This window comes from Nicotiana attenuata, unplaced genomic scaffold, assembly GCF_001879085.1.
Source record: "Nicotiana attenuata strain UT unplaced genomic scaffold, NIATTr2, whole genome shotgun sequence".
Classification (NCBI taxonomy): domain Eukaryota; kingdom Viridiplantae; phylum Streptophyta; class Magnoliopsida; order Solanales; family Solanaceae; genus Nicotiana; species Nicotiana attenuata.
Genome location: NW_017675536.1, coordinates 33,727 through 43,937, shown reverse-complemented (window position 1 = coordinate 43,937; position 10,211 = coordinate 33,727). Strand labels below are relative to the sequence as shown.

The 10,211-nt window shown below is 35.4% G+C and overlaps 1 long non-coding RNA gene across 1 annotated transcript; it reads right to left on the bottom strand.

Annotated features, from left to right (window-relative positions):
• Nucleotides 1-3,161: 3,161 nt before the first annotated feature.
• On the bottom strand, nucleotides 3,162-9,075 carry LOC109220178. Its single transcript, XR_002067040.1, has 8 exons — nucleotides 8,637-9,075; nucleotides 8,387-8,566; nucleotides 7,607-7,660; nucleotides 5,978-6,010; nucleotides 4,874-4,989; nucleotides 4,113-4,206; nucleotides 3,563-3,645; nucleotides 3,162-3,458 (listed from the first exon to the last, which is right to left on the bottom strand). It is a non-coding gene; the product is annotated as an uncharacterized LOC109220178 (long non-coding RNA).
• Nucleotides 9,076-10,211: the final 1,136 nt, after the last annotated feature.

Genomic DNA, 10,211 nt, shown 5'->3' with positions numbered 1-10,211 from the left:
ATACGCCATTAAGCTTCGGTTTCGGTTCGGTTTTCAGTTTCAGTTCGGTTTTGAACACCCCTAGTCACCACTCCCTAGTGAATGCTAGCATACCTTGATTATTTTCCAACATAGGGTCACCACTCCTTAGTTGATGCGAACATAACCTGATGACTTTCCAACATAGGGTCCCTATCCCTAGTTCATGCCAGCATAAACTGATGAATTTCCAAAATAGGGTCCTACTCCCTAGTTGATTCTAGCATAGCCTGATGATTTTCCAACAGGGTCACCACTCCCTAGTTGATGAAAGCATAAGCTGATGACTTTCCAACATAGGTTCTCACTCCCTAGTTGATGCTAACATAACCTGATGACCTTCCAATATAGGGTCCCACTCCCACTGCCTAGTTGATGCCAGCATAACCTGATGATTTTCAAATACAGGGTCACCACTAGGACTGCTTATTGGGCGGATTGGGCGGTATTTACTCTTAATGGTTTGGCTTATCGGTTATCGGCTTTGAAATGTATTAATCCGCTAGCCACCCGATAAGATATCGAGCGGATTGGTATCGGTTTAACTCTTATCGGGCGGTTAACAGGCGGTTTATCGGCCTAATTCAGTATATATTGCGTGCATTAATTGTTCGCTGACCGCCTAGCATACAAATTTAGAATAGAAAATTATAGATGAGTCAATCTGGTCTTTATAATACATCTTGAAGTGGGAAATTTATTTTTCAAATTAGTATTAATATTATTATGTTTTTTTTTGTGCATTAAAAGTTGCTCCTGATTGCTAAATCTTTGTGAACACACAAGTGAATCCACCTTATGGCCTGCTTCAGTGTTTACAAGGTTATTAGTAAGAAGGAAAATCTCAAAACAAAATTCCCACTTTTACTGTTTACTTGCCTTTGTGAAACTTACTTTTTAGAATTGTGTTCTTAAATTCAGACGAATTAAGATATTCAAAAAAGGTCCTCTCTAATCTAGATGTTCAAATGATGCATCATTCAAGTTCTCAGCTGGTTGGTAAAACCTATTAGTTGTAAATATTTATCACAAGTCGTGCGGACCAAAAAGAAAGAAAGGAAAAAAAGTCACAAGTCTCAAGATTCGAGAATGGTTTGCTTTCAGAAGAAAAAGACAAAAAGAGAAGATAGCTCTTGTAAATTGGAAGATAATACTGAGATGTAGATGGAATGGATCCACTTAGCTGGAAACTACAAGCTTCAGCAGTACTCTATCGATGAGATAGAGTGATGGAACCTGGAAGTCGATGAGATAGAGTACTGCTGAAGGCTGCTGGTTTAAATTTAGGTGTTAGGGTTTCTGATTATTTAGGCGTTAGAGATAGAGTACTGGAAAAGGTTTTTAATTATTTAATAAATATGGACAATAAAAAGTTAATACATACATATATACATATATATATATATATACATATATATATATATATATATTCTTAATTGGTTAACGGATTATCCGTTAAGAAAATTGAATATTCCGCCACAAACCGATAAGCCATTAATAAAAAAAATTCAATTATGTTCCCCGTCCGTTAAACCGTTAACCCGATACCAATAAGCCATTAAACTTTGGTTTCGGTTCGATTTTCAGTTTCAGTTCGGTTTTGAACACCCCTAGTCACCACTCCCTAGTGGATGCTAGCATACCTTGAATATTTTCCAACATAGGGTCACCACTCCCTAGTTGATGCAAGCATAACCTGATGACTTTCTAACATAGGGTCCCTATCCCTAGTTCATGCCAGCATAAACTGATGACTTTCCAACATAGGGTCCCACTCCCTAGTTGATTCCAGCATAACCTGATGATTTTCCAACAGGGTCACCACTCCCTAGTTGATGAAAGCATAACCTGATGACTTTCCAACATAGGTTCTCACTCTCTAGTTGATGCGAACATAACCTGATGACTTTCCAACATAGGGTCTCACTCCCTAGTTGATGCGAGCATAACCTGATGACTTTCCAACATAGGGTCCGACTCCCTAGTTGATGCTAGCATAACCTGATGACTTTCCAACATAGGGTCCCACTCCCATGTTGATGCCAGCATAACCTGATGATTTTCCAATATAGGGTCCCACTTCCTAGTTAATGCCACGATAACATGATGGCATTCCAACATAGGGTCTCACTCCCTAGTTTGCCAGCATAACCTGATGATTTTCAAACATAGGGTCACACCTCCCTAGTGGATGCTAGCACACCCTGATGATTTTTCAACATAGGGTCACCACTCTCTAGTATGCAAGCATAACCTGATGACTTTCCAACATAGGTTCCCACTCTCTAGATGATGCCAGCATAACCTAATGATTTGCTAATTGGAGACTCAAGGTAATCTGCTGGCGTCCGCAGACCTTCTATTTTCCTCTATTTTTACTGTTCCTTTTCGTTCAAAATAATTGCATTTCTTTCAGACTCTATTTGTAGAAAATCCTAGAAACTCGTGAGTTGTGATTTCAGATCCAAATTATAGTAAATATTGTGGGCATTATATTATTCCGCACTCGGTTTTATTTTATTTTTGGCTTAATTGACTTTATTTGTTGAAATTGAATAATAATTGGCTTAACGGTTCTCTAACATTGTGTTGCATAGCAAGTGAAATGTTGGATGCCATCACGGCCCCGAAGGTGGGAATTCTGGGTTGTGACATAAAAATGTACGTTTGCTTCCACGGAAAGGCCCAAGCCTAAGTCACTCCGTTTCCTGGACTGGAAATCCAAAGATACATTTCACACCCTATCATATTTCATATACATAATTTTCTGTTAAAAGCGACGAATGTTGTTGGCAAAGAATTCAGAGTCGCTTATTTAGATAACTTAGCAAATAGATTCCGACAATCTCATCTAAAAAAGAAGCTCTTTCCTCAGAATATATTTCTAGGATCTCTTACCTAAGCCTTATCTGTAAAAATGTCGCAACTAGTGTAGAAGTGAAAGTAGAGATTTCTCTAACCATTTAGGTTAAAGTATACATGCATCCTAGAGGAAGTGATTGAAATATTTGAATATAAAAGGAAAAGGAACACTTAGTATAGTCTTATTGTCTTATTTGTACTAAAAGTTAAAAAAAAATAGAAAGCCCACCGGTCAACTTTCTAGTGAAACAAGGAGCACTTCGACTAAAAAATTTCTCTGCATTATATAGGGATATTAAGGGGTTAGAAACTTTCATATGTAATTGTAGCAATCCCATTGATTTATCAATCTCCATCTCTCTAGCAGAAAACAATACTCTTCCTAGAAAGCACATGAATGCTTTGACCAAAAGGAAGTACAGGCGAAGCATGGCATCTACATGCAAGCAATAACAAAATTCACAGTCTAAGGCTACAACCAGGGTATACCATAGATGATCACCCTTTCAATCCTTCTCTATGATCAAACAACATGTGGAATTTTGTTACATAACCATCCGTCCGTCGATGTTAAAAACCTGTAAAGAAGATAAATACTCTTAATAAGCAGTTGTTTGAACATGAGGTAGCAAGAGAGAAGCTTCAGATTAAAGGTAGATGAAAACATAATACACGGCAATACCTGTCCAGGAATATAGCTGGCTGCAAGATTGAGTGCCAGGATTTCAACAAGTCCAGCAACTTCTTCAGGTTGACCACAACGTCCTATATTTATGAAACCAAAATTAGTCAATGCAGCTATGGTTTAAAGGAAATCTGCTATCATTTTACCTATAAGATATTGGAAACTATATTTCCTAAAAATTATAATTGAAGGAATAGGTAGTCTTACCTGCTTAATAAATGAATTTTTTATAAATAACAAGTATATAGTCTTGGAAATGTTGGATGCAAGTGGAGGAAGGGAAATCTTCCGTATAGCAAGATTCAAATTCTCAGTTGATGGTTTTCAGTTCAGATTTAGTTTTAATTACTTTATTTTCTAGAATCAAAATTATCTATTAATGCACGGGAAATCTGGTTAATGCATCTAGTGTTGTCCTATTCTACTTGGTGTCCTTGTCCTAGAAGTCAACTAGAACTCTCCCTTGTTTTAGATGCAAGAGCAAAGGAACTCGTCATTGTGTTGAGATACAAATGTCAAAAATACTTTTAAAAGGTATCTACCCGACCTTAGGGAACACTTTGCGAAATTTCCTCTTTAGTGTCTTCACTTAGCTTGGCAGACATATCCGATGCAATGAATCTAGGTGCAACATCATTAACCTGTCGAAAGATAAAATTCAACATAAGATACCTAATTACGAGCCATAACAAGTACCCCGGAAAAAAATGGAGCCAAAAGAAAAAAGGCGTCTCAATAAAAGTTGTGGCCTAAAACCAAATTTTAATAAGGGGCCTTAATTGTTTTTGCTTATAGTATTATCTTGCAAAATATAGTATTAATATTACATTGATTTCTTTTTTTCTTTCTTTCTTTTTGTCTATTGAGGAGTTATCTTGTAAAATATAATATTAATATTTACATTGATAAGGAAATTCAAGTTAATAAGATGTTAGCACGGATTTACAATTTACTACATTGGATCTTATTGTAATAAGAAGATGTGAGTATCTTAATTCATAGTTCTAAAATATATTTATTGTTTAAAAATAAATAGTCTTTCTTTCCTTTTTTATAAGTATTTGTATTTGTTTTTTGTTTTTCTATAAACTTAAATATTGTCGAAGCAAAAATAAGATAGTAAATCCACAACTAAAAATATTTTTAGGCCCATAAAATTTAGAGGCCCAAAGCAAAGGCTTTACAGCCTCCCCTCAAGCCACCCCTGCATAAGGGGTCGTTAGTTTGTCCTCGGTTCCTTTATAATATGATTTAAGAAGTCGTTCACTAATATAGCATTAACATAACAGAATGATTAGGAGCACTTACAGTGATATTCCAGCTGGCATATTCCTTTGCAACACTCTTGGTTAAGACAATGACTCCTGTTTTAGCAGTGTCTTGCCAACTAAACCAACCACAGGAAATATGTTGATGATTCTTCCCTACAAAGTATAGACCATGCGTCAACATAAAATTCTGGAGTATATACGGAATAATATAGAAAATGCATTGCATTGTACTGCTTCAATCTTAGTTATCAGTTCTTTTTTCAAAGATCAGAACATATCACTGTATAAGCAGGACACTATATAATGGTGCCAACAATCTCGTCAATTGGCATCTGCCACAACCTGGCCTACTTTAGCTCACTCGATCACTCAATTTGTATGAAAAACACCGGTTCAAATTGATAGAAAAGGTTACTCTCAACAATATAGCAGATGACATAATCTGAGACAATGACATCAGCAACTGAAATCTGTAAAAGGGAATAGGTGAAAATTGTTGAGTTACATCAAAACTGTTTCATTTAAATCAATTTCCAACACAATAAAATATGAATACTCCAGCTGAAAACGACTCGACATCTGATGCTTTTAACAAAATAGGAAGCTAATTGATGTGACAATTTAACTGTAGCAGTACTTTACTTTCAAAGCTAGGTGGGAATAAAATATCTCCCCTTGAGTAATCTGTCATTATCTGCACCGGCCCTTAACCTTCACTAAGATAAAGAAGTACTCAGCCCAAAACCTATAAAATCAATCTAGTGCTAGCATCACAAATTGCCAGCCTATCATTGCATTTCTGATTCTCTTTTGCTTTCTGCTTTGACTAGCAAGTGAGCCCAACAAACTAGGAATGGCAGTCATAATTTTGGTTATTCCGCCAAAGGGAGGAATGACCCCTGTCACACATGGTTTCTAATTGTTCTAGTTATATTTCCATCGCATATGAAGTTTTGGAAAGGACAGTGCAGATGGCCTCAGTGACCACCATGTGGTGTAGACAGTGCCCATAACTGCTGTGGAGTCCATAGATTTATCCCTTCATTACATGTGAAGAATCTCTCGAATAAATAAACAAATACATGCTGCTCGCCTTTATGCAACAGTTCTCAAAAACATGAACCTTTCCAGACAACTATACCTTTTTCTTTTTCTTCATGATTTTAGCTGCAGCCTACAACAAGAAGAAAGATCCCTCATAAGGACATTATCATAAAATATATACAGGTTTTTAGAGGAGGGGTTGGGGAATATAACCAGAACACTAATGAAACACAGCTAATGTACCTGTGTGCAGAGAAATCTAATAAGCAATCAAACAATGGATAGAAGTGTTTTTCAAGTGAGTTGTCAGACATTCTTATATCAAGCCTTCCAGCATATGTTTCTTTGGCACGGGGAAGGACTATGGGCAGAAGCAGACATTCTTTATCTTTGAACGAGTAGAATAAGAGCAAATTTCATTCATCTACAAGGCTAAGATAAACCAAAACAATTGACGATTTCTAGGTTTTCAGGATGGAACTTATAAGTAGAACAGCAAAACCATACACAAAACAGGAACCTAAACACATTCTTGGTAGACAAGGATTAGCCAAGAACAGAAAACATAACCATTTGAAATGAAAAGGTATAAAATATAAGCATTATGACTTTACATATCCATTATCATATATATCCATGACTTAATAAGATGAATGGATCATAAGCTAACACTATTTATGCTATGATGGAGGTGATTTATGTTGCTCGCATATGCAGTTTAAGTATATAAATTTTAGATTAATTGCATTGGAGAACAAGTCTTGCATTGAAAAGTAGTTTGAGTTTTACTTCCAGCTTTCTCAAATGTGTAGCTTCAATATGTAATGAAGCCCTCTTTCACATTATGAAGATCATATTTCACTTTATGTTTTCACAGCTGAAAGGATGCACACGACAAACAAGAAGGCGAACAGCTGGTAGATAAGATTAATGTCCTTGAAAGAAGAGCTCCGACACAACAATTTCAGTATTTGCCCTGGTGTAGCTGATATCACTTGCTTCTATCAGTTAAGCACATTTCCCATTTAGACCAAAAAAGAAAGTAATCACAAGCATAATATGTCATAAGCCAGAGGAACTCTCTAATTTTTGAAAAACTCTACCTACCCTCTCATGAACGGGCAACTACCCTTGTTAAATGAAGATTATTTTGACATATTTGCACTTTCATCATATAAATCTTAAAGAGATATATTAGAAAGTTAGTCATATATAGTAACAATATTTATATAATAATATCACTTGACATAGTTCCTGAGTTAAACCGAGGAATTCCATGTGAGTTGCTCTCACTTTAATTACCAGGCTTTATTACAATGCTTTAATGAAACTCGGGGAGCATGGCCCTGCGCCTCTCAACAAATCAAAATTAGTTGGTTATATGACTAAAATTTAATGATACAACAACTTTAGACTACCTAAAGAGAAATTTCTTCAAGGTACCTTCTAACTATTTTAAGTTGGAGAGGTCCACCTAAAAGTTGAAAATTTGAAGGACAATGTAGATAATCTAGCAAAGTAAAAGCAAAATAAGAAATCACATAGAAGAAGAAGTATTCTGCACGATACAGATACTCTTCCAAACATCAGGCCGAAGTCAGAGATATAGTTCATGTTTCATGTAATTAAAAGATCTTTTCAGTAGGAAATGGAAGGATTAGGGACAACAATCTATACCAGAAAGCAAAAACTGTATTTAATTATTACTGAAAAAAGGAACATATACCTCTTTGGAAACTTCTTCTGCGTCCTTTGAAGATATTGCATAGTTAACTAGGACCTGCGAACAACATTGAACTTTAAACCAAGCAGGTTTGTTGGAGCATGAGAGAATTTTATAAATTGATCAACTTTAATGCCTGTGAATCCACCTAAGTAAGCCATTAAGACTAAGAACACTATTGAAAATTTCAGAGAAAAATTAAATATAAGCATTCAACATTTTTGAAATGCCTGACCACTTCATGTGGTAAAGTAAGCTAAGATTTCTAACTAAATATACTAGATAGATAACCAGGAGACAAAGTACTCAAGCAAGAGGGTAAAAGGTAACACTGACCAACCATCTAAGTTGAGCTAAGAGGAGAGACCCGCTTCCCTTCCTAGTTGGTCCCGAGAAAACTTCTCCTTCTTAGCGGCAATGTTTTCACCCAAAAACAATACAGACAAGTCCAAAGTAAAGTTATTTCACACTTGATGTGACACCTTTCAACTAACTAATTTACTTTTTTGACATCTCAAACTATTCTTTCAGAACTTGTTCTACTCAATACAACTATTTTACTCTAAAGAGGAAAGCAAAGAAAGTTATTGTTATTGGACGGACAGAGTACTTTCACTTGTTTCCCTATTAAACTATTGCCAATGTAAACACAATTAGAGAAACTACCATAGCACATTAAGGCTGAAGCTGTTTGACAGTGAAACCACAGAGGTTGTCATGAAAGAAAATGTTTCATTCACAAAAAGAACTTTTCTTTGGGGTATTTTCTAGCAGTTAACTGACCTTACAACCAGCCTTTCCCAAAGCCAAAGCAATTGCCTTGTCGATTCCTCTGGAAGCTTCCGTGACAATAACGACAGGACCTTCAACAGGTCGAGTATGCTGCTACTTTCGGTATTCCCAGCGCCACGAATGAGTTCTTGATGAAAGGAATTGACACTAGAATGAGTGCTAGTTGGTTGCCTGTTAGTAAGAAACAAGTATTAGAAGAGTTTTGCAAGATTTTAAAGAAAATGTAAGAAATAAAACCTACGCCAATTTCAGAAGTTCCAACTCTCTGACGCGCCGCCAACTGGGTCTCCAATGCGACATCGCGCTTCCTCCGCTTTCCTTACATCCGGTAACACCATTGTTAACATCCGCCCAAAAGCCTTGGTCCCATATATTTTTTTGATTGCAAGAAAATCGGGGATGTCAAAAGGTGAAAAGAAGTGAAAGACACACCGTTCTTTCATACACATCCTCTTTTTTCCTTCGAAAATGTGAAGTGGACAGGCCATGTGTTATGTACTTAATCAAACAATTGGGAATTGGCAAGAAATAGGTAATTTTGCTATGAACTATCAAAGAATTGGCAATTACAACTGAATTGTTGAATTCTGTCTAAAGCTAAATCTCCAGATGTTCCCCGAGAAAGAATAGAGAAGAATGGTAAGAAAGAGAAGAGAAGGGAAGAGAAGAAGAGAGAAGCGGAATTGCTGCCCGAATATTTTGAAAACGATTGCGGAAAAGTCATTTAGCGGTTTTAGAATAGGGAAAATTACACAAATATCCAAATAAGTATCAACTTAGCAACCGCTAGTCATTAGTCATAAATTTACCAAAACTAGCCAATTACATATAAAAATTGAAAAATCAAATAAATAAGGTTTTTTCGCTCAAACAATCACATGCAATAATCACCTTCCATATTTTTAGCAACATTAGATGCAAGACGGAAAGGAAATTTCATGCATCAGATAGCAAATAAAGTGATGAAATAAAAAAAATACAATAATCCAAAAATCTAAGCAAAAAAGAACTTTTTTAATGGGTATAGTTGAAATTCATTGAAAACATATAGATAAGTCAATATACAAAATTTGAGGAAGATTGGAGGTGATTTAGATTGGTTTTGTATCAAAAATATGTAATTAAATCGAGTTCAAAATATTCTTCTGCGACACATGTATCACGCATGTATCTCACACACAAGTATACATGCGATACACAATTGATATAAATATGATACATATGTGATACGCAAATGATACACAGTGTGATAGACATATCATTTTTTTCATGTTCAGTTTTTTACTTTGAATTTTTAATTCAAACCACCTCAAAACTTCACCAAATCATCCCAAAACTGATATTCAAGCTCCTTAAAATGTACCCAATCTATTCTAATAACACACACTCAAAAGAAGCTAAATTTGACATTTTTTGCTACAAATAGCTAATTGGCTAATATTAGTAATATTTGGCTAATATTAATAATATTTTATGAATTGACCAATTTTTGTAATGAGCTACTTATAAGGAGATAGCCGGTAGTTTCCCTTTAGAATAAAATTGAGGGAAATTTCATATGAGGATAACTAGGCTCCATACTTTTCAATTTTATTGCCCATATTTCAATTTACAACCAACTAGCCCAAAAATAATAGGCTAAGATTCAACATACAACTCCAATACGTACTCAAAATTACTATTTAATTTTTAAAAAGATTGCTCAAGATTTAAGTTAATTTTCGAATCAGTAATTGTGACTCAAATATTAGTTCAACAAATCAAATCCATTTGGGTGGTGAAAATTAGATTTTTAACAAGCTTAAATATGTAGGTT